This window comes from Apium graveolens, unplaced genomic scaffold (genome assembly GCF_009905375.1).
Source record: "Apium graveolens cultivar Ventura unplaced genomic scaffold, ASM990537v1 ctg8423, whole genome shotgun sequence".
NCBI lineage: Eukaryota > Viridiplantae > Streptophyta > Magnoliopsida > Apiales > Apiaceae > Apium > Apium graveolens.
The window spans coordinates 29,398-49,001 of record NW_027421167.1 but is presented as its reverse complement, the minus strand read 5'-3'; the positions used below and the strand labels follow the sequence as shown (position 1 = coordinate 49,001).

Genomic DNA, 19,604 nt, shown 5'->3' with positions numbered 1-19,604 from the left:
GTAAGATTCTGAGCCTCTGAATTAACAATTTTTTCATGAATCCTTGAAGATAAGATTTTAGGTTTTTTAACATTTTGTTTGTGTTTATATGCTCAAATCCCACATCTTCCTCATCAAACCATTTTTCATCATTCATTGGTACCTTAATTGGACATAGCAATAGAGAAAAATTGTGCGAGTGGATTGTATTGGGATTCATGCATCTTTCATTACCCACTCCAATCAATTATTAAGATTAATATGAGCGTCTGAATTAAGTATTTTTCATGAATTTTAGAATTTTTGTGTTAATTTTTTTCCGATTATGTTTATGTACTGAAAGTCGCTCCCACGTCCTCGTGTGACCACTTTGCATCATCCATCCATCCTTTAACTAATAAATTTTTTAAAAATTAAATCACCGTTCTAATACTCTAACTATTTTTGAACTGTAACTCAATAAAATCATTGAACAATATAATCTCAAAATTTTAAAATATATTTGCTATCCTATCATTCCTATTATACCAAAATTGACTTAATTGTTCTAATCGTATACTATTTTTGAGTTATAACTCAATAAAATCATCAAAAACAGGAATAATACAATTAAAAAATTTCCTATATTGGTAAATTTTTCCAACTTTTCCCAATTATAACTAGTTATAATTATAAAATGCTAACCATCTTGATTTTAATATGAATCGACTTACCCCGTCATCTGAATCAATTTTTAATATATATATGTGTGTGTGTATTTGTACTCAGAAATGGGTCATTTTACAAAGTAATGAATGTATACTTTATTATGATTACATTTTAAATCATCTTGATTTTTTGTGTTCAGATTTTCTTAAACAAAAAAAAAATTATTTTATGTTTAGTGTAATCATACCAGAAGAAGAACTTGATTCAAACCATGATTAAGTGTTACATGCTTATATGTACACATCTATGTTTATTTATTATATTACGGTAAATCAAATTACATTAAGTTCGATTTTAGATTTTTTTATTAAGATATAGCCTAAAATTGTTAACATAAATTTTTTTCCTTAAGAAAAAAATTGATCCATATACAAGGTTTACCAGAAGTCATGAATCATTTTCATTTTTTAATTTTAAAATATTAAATATTTATATTACAGGAAACAATGAAGAAAGTGCTCCCAAAAGAAGTGAGGTCTACATTTATTTGGAGGTAAAATTTTAATTTTTTTATTTGAATTAAAATTATTTATAAAAAGGTCAGCATTGTATATGAACTTCCATCACATCTATTAGTTAGCTACCTACCTACAATTTAATGTGTAAAATGTCCTCTAATGCATCCATACAACAAATTTGCAGTCTACAAGTAAGGCTACACACTATTCATATTTTTAATCCAAGTAGTTATCAAAAAATTATATACTAAAAATACAAATCACATAGCACAAATGAGGAAAGAAAATCTAAAATTTGTAATCAATTTCATACTTAGGATTTCTCACATAGATGTGATCAAACATCACTCTAAATTGCTTGTGTTTTTCAAAAAACCTTAATGTAAATTATAATATGTTGTCCAACATTTAGGCCGGGAATCGTGATATGTTTTTTAGAGTGTAGTATTGTGTCAATTTAGTTGCTGGTTCACTTGATCATTATAAACAGCAGTTTCCAGGAAAGATCAGTTGCTTTATTCATGAGTCTTGTCTGTATAATGCTTTTTTTCTTTGTTGGTTGCAACTTTTATCCTCTGTAACCCTTGGCTTCGTAATTTTTTTCATCAAATTATGAAAATCATATCCTAACTTTGATCTTTTTCTTTCATAGATCCTCATGCAGATGTTTCCAATAAAGTATAATTACGATAAAAGTTGGATCAGGATATAAACCAAGCTAGTGAATCTGTCATCTGCATGACAGCCATTGATTTCACTTAACATCCAGATTTTTGCATGGTACTTTTGGACAGTGTTGGGCCAAGGAAAGGAAGAGGACTTCGAATAGGAAATTAGAACCTTAGAATAGATGTTTGTAATAAAAATCCCAATAGAAGCCCAATTATAAGGGGAAAAGCCCATTAAAGGCTCCATATAAATATAGGCTAATTGCCCTACTTGTAAAAGGTTGGAAAAATAAGTATCAATAAAGAGTATAGTTCCTCATAAAAATATGGCTCAAACTTAGGGTCATCATTTGATGCTAGAATGAGCTCTTAAATTTGATACTCCAACATGATCATTGAAGAAACAGATCCAGATAAATGTGGGAACACGACAGAGATCCAAACTATTCAAAAATCAGAACATGTTGCTCCTGCAGAAAATGATAAAATATCGTCGACCCTTAAACCAAGACGGTTGTTTCCGGTGGAGGAAAACCCCCCACCTGAAGGATCTCAGGCGCAGAGACAACCAATCAAACGCAAGAGGAAAATGATTAAGGATACTCGCTCTCGTATTTTAACAGAAAAGAGGAAGCATGTGCTCTCCAGTGATGCTAGGTTGCATTTACAAAAGTTACAGTAGAAGAAACTCTTACGAGAACAAGAGTAGAAGGCTCAGATGTAGAGCTCAAGGTGTAAGAAGCTGAAACTCAAAGACTAGAGGCAAAATTGGAAAAAATAAGAGAGATTCAATGTTTACAGCAAGAGTTGAAACAAACGTTGATTAAGGAAGGTGGTGATGAGGAACTTGATTATGTAAAGCTTTCGGAGGATGATGATGATTACTATTATGATGAAGATGGGGTTTCTACTGAGTCTATATATTCAAGACCCCGACATCCTAAGATAATATCTTCAGGGGGAACTTTGCAAGGGTCGATGTCAATAGACTCAATCTTACTGGAGGAGTTCTTAAAAATATAGGAAGATATGGACCAGTTGCGAGATCTAGTTCGCACTCAATCGAGGTTCGAAGCCCCGGTGGAAAGCCCTCTCTCTCGAAGCATTAAGAAAGCAAAAATAGACATGACTTTAAAAACTCTGGCACTTGATCAATTTGATGGATCCTCTGACCCATCAGGTTTCCATAACACATTTGACAGTCGAATGGTGTTTTACGAACACTCAAAAGTCGCCCGTTGCAAATTCTTCTCTACATGCTTATAAGGAACAACCCTACGTTGGTACAACAATCTCCCATCTAGGTCAATCGACTCTTGGACTATGTTGAAGATTAAATTTCAAACAAGATTTTCAAGCAACTACAAAGGGGGAAAATTACGGAATCTTTGATTACGATGAGACAACGGCTTAGCGAATCTCTGAAAAGCTATTTAGGTCGCTTTCGTCAAGCTATATCTGAGATAACAGACCTAGAGGAGCCTTTGGCGGTGAATTATTTAGCAGCAGGCATTGATGGAAACCGACATGGCATTTTACTAGAAGAACTCATAGAAAAATATCCTCAACACCTTCATGCAACATTCCAAATTGTTGAACACCGTATGACACTTGAAGAGGCAGTGGGTAGTATAAGATCTTTGAGACGCTCTAGTTACAAATATGACAGGTCAAAAGCTCACAATCCCCGGACTCCGAGATCGCGAGGATATAATTCCAAATACCCTCGACGTTCAGCAGCAAGAAGAGATAATAGGATGGAAGAACATCGAACCGCGAGGGGTCATGAATATCAATGACGGTCTTTCTCAGACCAAAAATGGCAGGCCCGGGACAGAAAAGATAAAGAGTTTACCAAACTCACAGTTTGCGACTATCATGAAGATACTGGACACACTATAGAACAGTGCTACCAATTAAGCAATCACATTGAATCCAAAATCAGAATAGGCCATTTCATCCATTATATCTAAGGACAAGGCCAAACTCATCAGAGACAAGATGACAGAATAGTCGACGTAATTTTCGGGGGTTACGCCGCTGGAGGCATGTCAAACAACTCTCGTTAGTCGTACGCTCGAGAAGTGTATAATGTTAATCCTCAGTGTCCCAAAAGATACAAGCCTTCTCCATCTCTCGTCATATCCTTCTGGATTAGAGCAATGCCCCAAATATCATATGAGGCCATCAAGATGCGCTGGTTATCACCGCCAAAATCAGCACTAACATAGTAAAAAAGATCCTTGTCGATAACGGTAGTTCTATCGACATCCTTTATCATCATGCTTTAGCGTGAATGGATACAGGAGATAGAAAGCTAGAAAATACCCATTCACCTCTTTATGGCTTCACAGGTAATGAGGTGAAAGTGGTCGGGATAATTGACTTGCCGGTGCTTTTCGGCACGATGCCTTGCCAAGTATGGAAGATAGCTAAGTTCCACGTAATAAGTGCAACCTCAAGTCACAATGCCATACTAGGGAGAACGATAATCTCGGTATTAGAAGCCATTACGTCGATCCCTCACTTAAAAATGAAATTCCCGACTGAGTTTGGAGTGGGAGAGATGTGTGGCGACCCAGCCGTGTCAAGACAATGCTACTTCACTACTGTTGTGCATAAGAAGCAAGATAATGACACTCAATCTATTAATGAAGTCGTTTAGATAGATGCCGGTAGAATTTTTGACATTCCAAGGGATCCCTCGTTCTCACCTGTCGGTGAAACGATCGAGATTGCGATTGATGAAAATTCCCCCAGCAAATCGGTTAAAATTGGAAAAGATTTAAATCCTCAAATAAAAGATGAATTAACGAGGTTGCTTCGGGAGTTCTCGGACATATTTGCATGGTCACCATCTGACATGTCTAGAATTCCAACTGACGTTGCAAGACACTCTCTGCATGTCAACCGTCAAAAGAATCCTGTCAGACAAAAGAGGCGGACTTTCTCAGATGAAAAGCGTCGAGCTATCGACGAAGAGCTTGATCGACTTTTTGAGGCTCGATTTATCGAACCGGTGAAATTTCCTACATGAATTGCTAATGCTATCCTGGTTAAGAAAAGTAATGGAAAATGGAGAATGTGTGTTGATTACTCTGACCTCAACAGAGCATGCCCTAAGGATTATTATCCTTTGCCAAATATAGATCAACTTATCAACGCAATGGCGGGTCATGAAATGCTATCTTTCATGGACGCTTTCTCAGGCTATAATCAAATCAGGATGGATGATCAAGATTGGGAACAAACGGCGTTTATCACACATCGAGGTATCTTCGCATATCGAAACATGCGTTTTGGGTTGATCAATGCCGGTGCGATATTTCAGCGTATGATGGATGAAATATTTAAAAATCAGTTGGGTCGAAACCTCGAGGTGTATGTCGACGATATGATAACAAAGTCAAAATTTTCAAGCGGTCATACCCTAGACCTTCGAGAAACCTTTGAGAATGTTCGTCGTAATAATGTGATTAAATCCGTTAAAATGTTCTTTTGATCTAAAATCTGGAAAATTATTGGGATTTCTTTTCTCCCAATGAGGGATTGAGGCTGACCCCTCCCAAATAATAGCTATATTTGAAATGAAGGACCCTTCTACCATAAAAGAGGTTCAACGCCTCACTAGATGGATAGCGGCCCTTCGTCGTTTCATACCACAAGCCTCTAAAAAATGCTGTCCTTTTTTTCAAGGTTGTGAACCTCTTTTATCCCCACCAGATGTTATTTACCCTTCTTTGGTTTGGGAATTTTATTCTAATTTCTCAATGATGAAGGAGGATATGGTTTATTCTGTGGTTCAAGGTTTTCCGATTGTGTTCAATGCTAATCTGTTGTCTCGAGTTTGTGGTATCTCGTGCTCTGGTGTCTGTCCGTATACCACGCATGCAGCATTCATGGAGTTTCCAGGATTACAGTATGAAGAACAACTGAAAGTGATTCTTGGTGAGAACTTTATCGGTACCTCTCTTAAGCCCATGGTACATGATCTTACTCCACTTGCTTTATTGCTTTTTAAATTGTTTCATACAAATCTTTTGCCTCATAAGAGCGGTCGTGACCGTGTCACTTATCAAGATGTTATTTTAATTTCGGTTTTCATGACTAAAACTCCTTGTGATATTGCTTCGTTGATTATCAAATACATGAGTCATTGTGCGTCTCATGAGTCTATGAACTTGTCCTTTCCTTCTTTGTTGATAAAGATCTTTAGACATTTTTCTATTATTTCTGATGATGATAGCACTGAGCCAGTGTCTACTATGTTTGATCTGTCTGTCCTGTCTGCTAATAATATTGAGATTATTGAGTCTGGTGTTCTTATTTTTGGTGAGGGTCATAAGTCGTTTGGTTCGTTTCCAGAGTCTCCTCACTATATGTCTGATCCTGATCAAGAGGACTCTGTTTTATTGAAATCGTTGTTGTCAAAAGTTTCAGAAAACAACCATCTTTTGGAGTCTCTTAAAACTCAGTTTGCTTCTATCGAGTCCTTGGCATCCCTGACTTCACAAGTCAGTATGATGCGTGCCTCCTATGAGATGTTTAATAAATCTGTTACTGCTTCTCTTGAATCAATAAATGCTAAGTTGGAGATTTTACATGTCCATGATAAGAAGGTGAGTAGGGCTATAGATTTTGAATTTGGTGTGCTTCATGAGGGGATGGTTACCACTGCCAAGGCGTGGGAGGAAGAATTTGTCAAGCTCTTCTATAAACTTGGTACAGAAACCAAGTACATATCTCAGCAGGTCTCTACCCGTAGCATGCCATGGCACCAGAAAAAGGACTGACTTGGTGATATGACTCTGGCCGAGATTACTTCCCCTTTGCCCCTGCCTGCAGTTCCTCCACCTGAAGCTTTTGTAATGACTCGTGCTGAATATCGTTCGTATATTCTAGAATGGCTTCGCAAGAGGGATGGGAAAGCTCCAGATGAAGGCAAGTTAGACAAACTGTTCTCCGAGTATGGTGCTTCTCCAGTTTACCACAACAAGGGAAAGCGAAAGACTCGAGAATCTGCTCCTGTCGATGTTGATGATTCTGACTAGTTTCTTTACGCGCCTTTTATGATGTTGAGGGGGAGAATTTTTAATGTGTTTGTTTGTTTAATTTAAGACGATTGCTTCTTGGTTTATTTATCTGGATGATTGGATAATTTTGGTTGGATAGCACTGGTTTATGTGCTGGATTAAATATTTAAGGTTTTATAACTTTAAGTACTGTTGAGTGCTTGGTTTTTAATCTTGGTTTTTAATCTTATTTGCTGTCCCAATTGTTTACCTGTCTCATTTGATAAGTCTTATGTTTCATTTGCATATTCTCATGATTATCAACTGATTGTTGCATATATACACTGTTACTATCTAACATATTGCAACAGGAGATTAAAGTGTTTTTGATAGGGGGAGCATAACACTTCTTTACCCTTGGCATCATCATAAAAGGGGGAGAATGTTAATCCGTGATTTCTGATGATGCATTGAAGAAGTCTACAGCAAATCAGATTGTTAGTTAGTTAGATAAGTATTAGAGTTTTGTTTAATGTTAACTTAGTTAACTGGATAACCTTTGACTTATCTTTTCAAAACAAACTCTTTCTTAGATAAACCTAACATATTTCAAATTCCTTATCTCTCTCAGGTTTATCTCTTTCAAGAAACATACTAACGGATTACTTGTTTTATACATTCAAATATTTCAAACCTAATCTTATCTTTTATTATCTTTAAAAGAGTTTGAAATACATTATATCCGTTACATGTTTTCTATTTAAACCGACTTGATGTTTTTCAGAAACATACAACTCTCTGCACTTTCCATCTTATATCTTTCTGAGAAAAACATCCTCTTAATTACATTCATTGATTATCCAGTTAATTAAGAGTTTATAGTCGAGTTGTAATCTTTCACATTATTATCTTTGTATTTGAAAGAAAGGTGTATTGTATCACTTGTCCCGGGTTGTGGGAATATTGATTACAAGATCAAGGCCAAGTAGCTGTGTGCTAGGTAGCTGTGTGCTAGGGAAATGGTTCTTTCATTCAGGGCCAAGATTGTAATCAAGAAAAGTTTGTTAGTACTTTATTTAAGTGGATATAATACATTCTCTATGCTAGTTGGCATGGGGACTTGGATGTAGGCCATAGACTAGGTATAGGGGCCGAACCAAGTGAAAAGATTTGATGTTCTTGCATTAACATATTTCCAGCATTGCATGTTTATATTTCTGCAACTTACATTCTACTGAATATATAGTATCTGTCTCATTCAGTTACAGCCTGTCTCATTTGCTAAGATAAAAGAGACTGTCTCATTTGTGAACAGTTGCACTTTAACTAATTCTGTTGAGCCTACGAATTTAAAAAAGCAGTTGCAAACACTTGTATCCATAATTATTTTTGTTGTTTCTGTACATTTTTAGCTGTTCAATTTAGCATACTAAATCAGCAGTACCTAAATTTCTCCTATTAAATCAGCATACTAACTAAATCAGCATTCTCCTTGCTGAAGTGAATTCTTATAAAACAATCCACATTTCCACATTTCAGATCCACTACATAGAGTGTATGTAGGAAGTAAAGTTTGTCAACCACTTTAAAATTAAAAGGCCATGGCAGCCAAGGATCTTCAAGATTAACTTTGACATCGTTTCCATCTCCAATCCTCCACGGATAATCCCTAATAATACTTCTCCTGTCCCACTGAATTCTTACATACTTTTTCGTCATGCTAAGCATTTTAAGGCTACTATAAAATATAGTTCTATATTTTATTTTTAGAATTTTCTTTTTCTGTATAAAAGTTTAAACATTATATTTTTATTTAAAAGAAAAAATATTTAAAATTATTTAGAAAATCATGTTATACGGGAATCTAAAAATACATACCGATTCCTCGTTTTCCCAATATAAACAACCCACCGGAAATGGGAAATGAGGGAGTAATTTCTCTTCCCCATCGAATGCTTCTCTAACTAAGAGAAGATTTGGAAACTTTTTTAGCTTCAGTATACACTACATCAATATTAAAATAAATTATGAATTCATGTTGTACTTGGGGACATTTTTTTCTTGCGTAAAAAAAGGCTTCATAATTTTTTTGTCCTTGGCATAATTAAATTAAAATGACATGAAAGACATTATACGCGATAAATGGTTGTAATATCATTAGAAGAATATATATGAATGAAATGAAATGACAGCGATGACATTCTCAAACAAATTAAAAATTTTCTCAACACATTTGACATTAAACTATTCAATATTGGTGAATGAAATCAAACTACAATAGTTGACTAAAGTAGAAAGATCTATACAAAATTGTGGCGAGTGGAACAGGATATCACCGAGAAGCTACAAAAACTCAAGGTACATTTGCTATCCGTTAAGCAACCAGTCGCTCTAAAATTTCAATGTATTAGAAGAAGACCCTTTCTAGCATCTTATATTAATTATTTTCTTAATTTTGGTTTAGTAGTTGAAGTAGTATGCACAAAGTTTGTCATGCATCATGCGTGATTGTCTTTCAAGACTCAGCTAATTGTATGATTATATACAAACAAATTACTAGATGAATGTTAAAATTTACAAGTACAGATTGGTTGGAGCCCGGAGGTGATGAATATTGAAAAAAAATTATTCTTTCATACTCACTCTTTAAATTTAAATTTCAAATTCGTCCAACTGCAATTGAATTTGTAACTAAAAGCATAACCAACATTTAGATTGAATGCTTCGGAGATGGTATGATGAATGCTGAAATACAGACAGGCTTGTCTAATTGTGAATATAAAGACGAAAAACCTGTCAGAATGTATTATCAAGCAATAGAAAAGAAGAGTAATAATTTCAAGATTTCGGAAAGTCCAGAGGCATTTAGAAAACTGTGGCAGGAGGAACTGGAGATCATCCAGAAGCTACATATGCTGAAGGTACAAGCCTACTTTTGAACAAAATTGTAACCAGTCTCTCTAAAACCTTAAGGTGGTAGAGGAAGGCCCCAACATGATCTTATACTCTTTAACGACTCTCATAGTATAGATTTTGTTTGATTGGATATATCTTTTTCTGCATTCCTGACAGCTAAATCTAGTCAAGCTAGACCATAAAAAGAAATGCTTCTCCACATATACTGAAGCAGCATATACACGGTTCAACACAAGACAAAAGATTGAGTGGAAAGTGAAGGAAATCGAGGAATTAAAACAATCTCTCTATGAACTATACGTTTCCAAACGAGCACGCCAGAGAAAAGATAGTGACTTGATGCATGAACAAGTAATCTCTGTCATTACTTCATTGCAATTTGAATTTAAGTTCAATATCTAAAACGCTATTCGTCTTCATGTTATATAAAATTAGGTTGTGAAATTGCACAAAGGAAGACAACATGGATGTAAGAACTTGGTAAAGGAAAGACAGCTTCATAAGAAAATCAACCAAGCCAGGGAAGAAGTAAAAAAGATCAGTGGCAATAGTCCTTCAGAACCAGTGACTCGAATCTGTACCTTGGGAGGGCATATTCTCGACACAAAAGAAGCTATAACGGATTATATAAAGGTTGTTGCATCATAACATAAATGGAAGCCATAATATTCTTGGTATATTACTACTTACTACTATTTCAAATCACCACTACAAATTCTAGGTTGCAACCAAGGAAGTTAAAGAATTGAGGATGAAACAAATCACATACAGGGCTTATGATGGTCGTGCAGCACTTGAGAAAGCGGTTACAGAAAAGGAGATCAGAATTTTTAGAGAGAAAGCTGGAGAATATCAAGCAAAAAAAGGTCCAAGTTTCGAAACAACAGCTTATATGTGGCAGAGCTGCAAACGGGTTAAAGTGATCTATAGCCAGCACTAGAAACTACCGGAAGGAGATAAATGTGGAGGGTTGTAGCCATTTGTTGCATTCTTCTTATTTTCTTACTTGTGAAGCTACTAGTACTTTCTTTCCAGGCTCAAGGCTCATCAATAGACGGAGAATCTAATTAAAAAAAAGTTAAATGAAATAAATAAATACTCCCTTCGTCCCTCTCAAATGTTTACATTTGGGTTGAGCGCGGAGTTTAAGAAAAATGATAAAGTAGTGGAGAAAAGTTGAAAAAATGAGTAAAGTAGTGGGACAGATGTATATGGTCCAACAGTTGTGTCATTGGGCGGATCTCGATACTATGTCATTTTCATTGATAATTCCACTAGAAAGGTATGAGTTTATTTTTTGAAGAATAAATCAGAAGCGTTTTCTACTTTCAAGAAATGGAAGACTGAAGTTGAAAATCAGACCGGTTTGAAGGTGAAGAGTTTGATGTCAGATAATGGTGGTGAATACAGTAGTGATGCATTTAAAAGTTATTGCGCGAAATTTGGGATTAGAATGATTACAACTATTGCATAGACACCACATCAGAATGGTGTTGCAGAGCCATGAATAGAACCTTGAATGAGAGTGCCAAGAGTATGAGATTACATGCAGGGTTGCCAAAGATGTTTTGGGCAGATGCAGTTAGCACAAAAACGTATCTCATAAATAGAGGACCTTCAAGTCCTTTGGGGTTCAAGATTCCTAAAGAAGAGTGGCAGGAAAAAGAGGTAAATCTTTCACACTTGCGAATTTTTGGTTGTGTTTCTTATGTGCGTGTTAAATATTCCGACATAGACAAGCTTGATCCGAAAGCAAAGAAGTGTATCTTCATTGGTTATCCAGATGATATGGGTTACCGTTTCTAGGATGAACTGACTAAGAAGGTCGTTAGAAGTAGAGATGTTACTTATATTGAGAATACAATGTATAAGGATAAGCTTGTAGTCGATTCCGAGTTTACAAAGGAACAATCTGAGAAAGAGGAAGCACTGCTTGAAGATATTACAGAAACAGATCTTGCAGGAAATAATGGGAGTTCAGAGAATATTGATGACAGGGTTCCAGTAACTCCATATGCTGTGGTAAGTAAATCTAGCAGAAGTGTGAGGCCACCACAAAGATATTCTCCTTCAGCATATTATATGTTATTGACCGAGGACGGGAGCCTCAGTGTTATTCAGAGGCAGTACAAGTGGATGATTCAGTTCAGTAGAAACCAACCTTGGATGAGGAGATGAGTTCTCTTGAGAAGAATGAGACTTGATCTTTGACAGAGTTACCAGCAGGAAAGAAGGCTTTACAGAATAAGTGGGTGTTCAGGATCAAAGAAGAACATGATGGCAGTAAGAGATACAAGGCAAGATTAGTAGTCAAAGGTTATCAACAAAAAAAGGGTATTGACTATACCGATATATTTTCTCCCGTTGTTAAGATGTTTACAGTTAGAATTGTGCTAAGTATTATGGCTGCATAGGAGTTACATCTAGAGCAACTAGATGTTAAGATTGCATTCTTACATGGTAATTTTGAGGAAGATATCTACATGGTTGAGCTAGAGGGATTTCAGGTAGCTGGGAAAGAAAACCTTATCTGCAAGCTTATAAAAAGCTTGTATGGTTTAAAGCAAGCACCAAGATAATGATACTTGAAGTTTGACAGCTTTATGATGAAGAATGGATACAGCTATGGATCATTGTTGTTACTTTAAACAGTTTAATTTATCTTATATCATATTATTGTTTTATGTTGATGATATGTTGATAGCATGATCAAACATGAAGGAAATCAACACGTTAAAGAGACAGATGTCTGAGGAGTTTGAGATAAATGATATGGGTGCAACAAAATAGATACTTGGTATGAGTATTATAAGGGATAGAGCTGAAGGTACTTTAAAATTATCTCAAGAAAAGTATGTTGAGAAACTATTGCAGAAATTCAGTGTCCAGGATGCGAAGACCAGAAGTACACCATTGGCGAGTCACTTTAATCTCACAAAGAAGCAATCACCTAAAACGGATGAAGGCAAGAAAGATATGGCTAAAGTTCCTTATGCATCTGCAATTGGCAGTTTAATGTATGCTATGACGTGTACAAGGCTAAACATTGCTCATTCAGTGGGATTTGTTAGCTGATTTATGTCTAATCCAGGAAGAGAGCATTGGGAAGCAGTCAAGTGGTTGTTACGCTACTTGAAAGGCACATCCAAGGTTGTACTATGTTTCAGTAATAAAGATGTTATCTTGGAAGGGTTCTCTGATGCAGATTTGGGTGGATGTTTGGATACAAGAAAAAGTACAAGGGGTTATATGTTCATTTTGGGTTACACCGCAGTTAGTTGGATGTCTCGACTTCAAAAGAGTGTTGCTCTTTCAACCACATAAGCAGAATATATGGCTATCTCTGAAGCTAGCAAGGAGATGATTTGGTTGAAGAATTTTTTGAGGAGTTGGGCAAGAAACAGGCGGACAGTGCTTTGTATAGCGATAGTCAGAGTGCTATTCATCTTGCGAAGAATCCCGCGTTTCATGCTAGGACGAGGCATATTCAACTGAAATATCACTTTACAAGAGAGTTGATAAGCAATGATACATTTTTCTTGATGAAAATTCTTTGTTCAAAGAATCCTGCAGATATGTTGACTAAGGTGGTTATGAATGAAAAGTTGAAGCTTTGCGTAACTTTAACTAACCTTCAGAATTGATTGATGAGAAGGCGCTGCACTAGTTAGAGTTATTGATTGAATAATTAATTTTACTAGACTTACAAGAGTGAAGTGAAGATTGGCCAGACTCCAAGTGGGAGATTGTTGGGTTTGTGGAGACTATTAATTAAACCCATGAAAATAAACTATTCAGATTAGTTTATGGATTAGTCTACTTTTCAGATTTGGACTATAATTTTGATTTAGACCTAATTTCTTCTCTTATAATTACTCATGTTATTGTAAAATCATAACACAACAAATTGTGAGAGATCAATACAGAATTAGTGCGGCTTGTGAACTATGAATTTGTGAACCACGTAAATCTTTGTATTGTGTTATTGTCGTTTATTTTCTTGTTCTTGTTTATTCGCTTTGAATTTTGCTTTTGTTGTTGGATACTCAACAATATAATGTGTCTGCAGCCAATCTAATACTATTGCAATTAAGTAAGGTGAGTCAATATCGAATGTTACCGTTTGTATGTTGTATTATTGTGTTCCATCAAAGTGTTTTTAGATTTTAAAATTTAAAAAATTTGACAAATATACCAACTTTTGGATATTTATTTGCAACTTTACTACCTTACTTAAAATCTTGCAAATTTACTATCTTTTTAAACACACAAATAATTAAATTGCAAAAATATCATTTTCATCTTCCCATTCCATTTTTTTAACTTCTCTCCCTCTCACCGCCTCTCTGTCCTTCCCCCTATCTTTCTCGTTCTCCCTCGATCTATAACTATTTTCAAACATTTATAAATAGAGAGAGTATTTTAAATATATTTATACTAACTTATTATAACTTTGATTAAATTTTAGAGATACTTTAAAAAGATAAACAATTTAGAATTTATTTATGAAGGGAAAAAATCAAATTAATAAAAAAGTTCAATTTTTTCAGTTACATTATTTTAAACCTCTAATCTAATATTCAAAAAATATATGAAAATATAAAAGAAAGGCTATATAATTTACATATCAATATTATATAATATTTGATTTGTAAATGATTACAAATTTATTTAACAATATTTTCAAAACTATAATTTTGAATAAAATAAAAATGAAACAAGTTAAAGAAAATTATTAATATATATGTAGGAGCAAAAATAACCAAACCTTTTATGTACACATTAAGATTTAAAAAATTAAGATTTAAAAAATTTTACTTTGGTGGGGTGGCTTATTTTTTTGATTTTTTCCCTTTCATAAAGTATAAAATCTAAACAAAACATTCTCCAACAAAGAACACACAAATTTTAAGTCGGTAACTCCATGAACCGTAGAACAATAGAATAATATATGGAGCGGTATCTCATCAGCCCTCGGTGGAAATGATCCAGGTTGTCAACCCATATCTCTTCTACCAATGAGGTATAGACATCGTGGGTCCCTTCCCGAAGTCCAAAAACCAGGCATAATACATCTTAGTGGCTGTTGACTACGTAACAAAATGGATCGAGGCAAGACCATTAGCCAAAATCCGAGAGAAGGAGATGATCGAGTTTCTAATGGAGTTCATTATATTCAGGTTTGGGGTCTCAAGAATTGTGGTAACTGATAATGGAACTCAATTTGTAGGAGAAAAGTTCACCAAAACACTTTCACAAATCAAGATTAAACACATCAAATCCTCGGTGGCATAACCCCAGGCTAACAGACAAGTTGAAGTGTCTAACGCATAATCTTACAAGGACTTAAGAAAAGGGTCGATGAATTACCAAGACCGTGGGTCTATGAGTTGCCGAATGTGCCCTGGTCTTACAAAATGACCCCTAGAAGTGCGACGGACATATCCCCTTTTAAGATGGCTTTTGGCTTGGAAGCAATTTTACCCGTCAAAATGTTTCTTAACTCATCAAGGGTCGAGTATTTTGATGTTGAAGCCTCACCAGAAGGAATCCAACTTCACAATGTTCTTATGGAAGAAGTTAGGGATGAGGCATCGAAGACAGTACTCCAACAGCAAGCGCGCACAATAGCTTATTTCAACAAGAAAGTAAAAGTTAAACAGTTTTTGGTTGGGGATCTAGTCCTTCGAGAGTCGGCGGCTTCACAACCCACCATCACGAGAAAGTTCAAAGCCCCATGGGAAGGACCTTATCAAGTAACAGGGCTCGTCGCGCCAGGAACCTACCGACTGTCTATGCTCGATGGTACACCCATCAAAAATGCTTGGAATGCTATTCACTTGAAGAAGTATTATCAATAGTTAAGTTATTTGAATTGTGAGAATGAAAAATGTCAACTTTCAGACTATAAAAATTATTCTTAACGAAAAGGGGTTGATATGAGATCCCGGTTAATAGCCTGCTGTTTCTCTTTACAAGATCAAGCCAGGTTTATGGTGTTACAAGATAGAGATGGTTTTGCATTTCAACGTCCATGACTCCATTCTTAACCTTTAGGAGGAATCTGCCATAGAGAAGCAGACTTATTGACCTTTGCAAACCAAGCTACCACTTTCAACAAGGATTGTTACTTCTGAAAACCTTCAACAAATCTACGTTGCTTTGAATATGATTGGCTAGATCGCCTAGTGGATTGGTTTCTGCTGATTGGAAGGCAGAACCGAGGACTACTATGATTTGAATATATTGCACAAAACTTTAGGTTCTTTAAGTTAGAATATTTAGATCCTTACTTGGGCCTCACCTGTTAAGTGAAAATATAAGAGCCTTTCCTTTTTTCTTCTTGTGTTCTGATCACTATTAATTACTGCTCTGCTGTTTGGCTCTTTATGTTGAGTTTCCGTAAAAGCCTGCATCAACTCCTATACCTTGTGATTCAGTTTGACAAACTTTGTGTGTTTTGTTTACTGGATTAGATGTCAAGCTTTTCTTGTTATGATTTTCGTCCTTATTCCCTCGCTTGATTTTTGTGGCAGAAGTTTTTGCCTAGTGATTTCATCTGTAATTGTTTAATGTTTTATAGTGTTCTTCTATGGGGTAGGCAACATACTTGTTTACTTCAGTTTACATTATCATCTTGCATGTTTAGCCTAATTAGGATGTTTGTATTATGCTATTGTTGATTTAATCTTGATGTGGCTCGTTTTTGTCATTTTTCTCCTTAAAAAGAACTCAAATTTAGTTTCCATTTTTCGATCGGTAGGGGATGGTTATATTCTATAAGGTGTTTGAAGATGAACATAAAGTGTGGGGTGCAACAATCAAAATAGAAGGGGATTATATATGGCCCTTACGATTACTTCGAGCAGTAGCCTACCCGTACTGATATGATTTGCACCCGTGACTCCAGTTTTAAATCTTATAGTGTGTTCAGTACTGATATATGTATAATTATACTGCAGAGAAAAATCTGGAGAATCTGGATACAAAGATGATTACAATATCTCCAATCCATATTACTCGGTAATTATCATAACAATTTGAATTGAATGTTGTTTTGGCCATATGATACTTGATAGTAAATTGTTGATTAAAGTATCTCATATCAGTAATTGTTATCACAAATTAATAGTAATGTTATTTGCCATTGTATGGTTCCTTCTCACGTAATTTACCCTGTTACTTGTGGCACACTGGCATATCATATGCAGCAGCAGGACCGTGATAAGCTGTAGAACTTGGGACTATATCAATGAGATCTGGAAAACATTATGTATTGATAGATTGAGAATGGTTGATTTTCCTTAACCGTCTGCCATATATTAGATCTCTCTCCTTCAAGTTCTCCTGTTAATTCAGCAAAGGAAACATAGCAACACACAATCTGTAAGGGTTCCATCTTGATCCTATTTGTTTCTTCTGCAGGATTCTCAATTTGTGCCACTGATCAGCTACTACAGTTTTGTTATTTTGAGACACTTGTACCGTTCTTATTTTATGGATATCTGCAGTTTTGTTATATACTAGCTGACGGATATTCCATCCTACTGTCAGGGAGCTGTCAAAGTTTCAAGTTTCACAATTGGACAACAACCTATCATGGATGCATACCTTTGTCTTTTACATCTGACTGCAGGAATCACAGTTGGTAATTAGAATAAAACTTATTCTCTGTCTTTGGCATTGACCAAATTTTATTATTTTAAAAAACTATTTCTCACTACTTGTGTTCTCCATAATTGTCACTTCTTCATGTATGCAGAACAATTGTATAACGCATTTGCCACTGCCGCATTCTTCAAGTTTGTTGTCTTCTCTTTTTGTGAGTTGAGATTTTTTCTCCATATATGGAAGGCAAATAGGCCTACAAATTACATACAGAGTGTGGAAGCGAGGCGTGAACTTTCAGTTCTTTGTATTTATTTCTCTGAGTAAAACTTTTGCTTAGCTGTTTGTAATGAATTTCTGTCCTGTATGCATACCTTTGAAATTCATAACTTGAGATTCACATTGAACATTTATCACTATGAATGCACTTATACCTGAATCTCGGGCCACTCTGTATAGGATGATACCTTTTTTTAATTTTAAATTTTGAATTGCTTCCCCAATTTAACATGTATCTTTGTTACTTGGATTACCTGTTCTGACATTCCTACATGAAATGCTAAGATTATGATCATTTTATTGCATGAGCTTGTGCAACGTTGTGCTGTTGTAGTGTTTGGCAGTATATGTAAGGTTCATTCTAGTAACAGAAGATAATAGTATACCAGAAAACATAATCATGAATCTTTTGAGAGGATATATACAGTTGCCAGTTCTGCTCCAGAACAGTTGCAATCCTAAGCTATCCTCTTCTTCTGTATTTGAAAGAAAAGCATTTGTGTACTTGTAAATTAAGATTTCTGATAAAAACATTTGATGGCGTATAACTTTTTTGTGGAATAAATGTTTCAACTTATTAGCATTAGTATCAATTATATTAACCTAAAAGTTATGGATATTTATTCTTAGTAGGGAAGTAGTGCTACTTCACACTCACACATCTTTATGGTTTACGTTTTCAGGTGGTATCCTTCTGGGAGGTATTCTGATCACGTACGAGTTCCCTAAATTCCTTCCAGTTATTACTCTGGTTGTGCACTCCTACTGGATACCTCAGATTGCCACAAATGTTTTTCGTGACCCAAGAAAGCCACTACAGCCTAGTTACATTATTGGAATGAGTGTAACTCGGCTTGCAATTCCTTTATATATCTTTAGATGTCCCCGCAACTTCATGCACATTAAGCCTGAAAGGAGTTGGTGCCTCTATTTGGTGGGTTTTGCTGGGTTGCAAGCAAATATTCTTTTGCTGCAGCACTATCTTGGATGTCGATTCTTCATTTTTTGGCATGTTTGATGTAACTTTTCACAATATATTAGTTCGTGCAACCCTTCTCTATTTTGTTAATTAGTTTATGTAACTCTTCCCTGTTATTTTTATATAAAATCAAGGTAGAGAATGCCTAATCCCTGTATATTGTTGTAAAGAGAGTGCCAACCAATATTCTAAGGAGCTGCAATAATTGTAATGCTTAAAGGATTCTTAAATAAATGAGGAACCGCACAATCAATTTCATACTTAGGATTTCTCACATAGATGTGATCAAACATCACTCTAAATCGCTTGTGTTTTTCAAAAAACCTTGATGTAAATCGTAATATGTTGTTCAACATTTAGGCAGGGAATCGTGATATGTTTTTTAGAGTGTAGTATTGTGTCAATTTAGTTGCTGGTTCACTTGATCATTATAAATAGCAGTTTCCAGAAAAGATCAATTGCTTTATTCACGAGTCCTGTCTGTATAATGCTTTTTTTCATTGTTGCTTGCAACTTTTGTCTTCTGTAAACCTTGGCTTCACAATTTTTTTCATCAAATTATGAAAATCATATCCTAACTTTGATCTTTTTCTTTCATAGATCCTCATGCAGATGTTTCCACTAAAATATAATTACCATAACGGCCGGATCAGGATGTAAATCATGCCAGTGACTGTGTCATTTGCATGACGCCCATTGATTTCACTCAACATCCAGATTTTTGCATGGTACTTTTGGACAGCTTTCAGCTTGAAGTTTAAGGCTATGTAACTAACGTTGTCCGAACCTATATGTGCAGGTAACGCCATGTGAACATGTCTTCCATTCACATTGCTTACTTAAGTGGATGGATATAAAGATGGATTGCCCAACCTGCAGGCGGCGACTTCCACCAGTGTAGCTAAGGGCCGGAACCAGAATTTTTTTTTGGAAGGCCAAAATATAGAACATGACTTTTGAAGCCAAATTTTTTTGAGACATTATGGATTCGCAAGAA

General features: G+C 35.4%; 1 pseudogene; it reads left to right on the top strand.

Moving 5' to 3' along the window:
* Positions 1-15,197: 15,197 nt before the first annotated feature.
* Positions 15,198-19,604, top strand: LOC141704927 (transmembrane E3 ubiquitin-protein ligase FLY1-like; annotated as a pseudogene).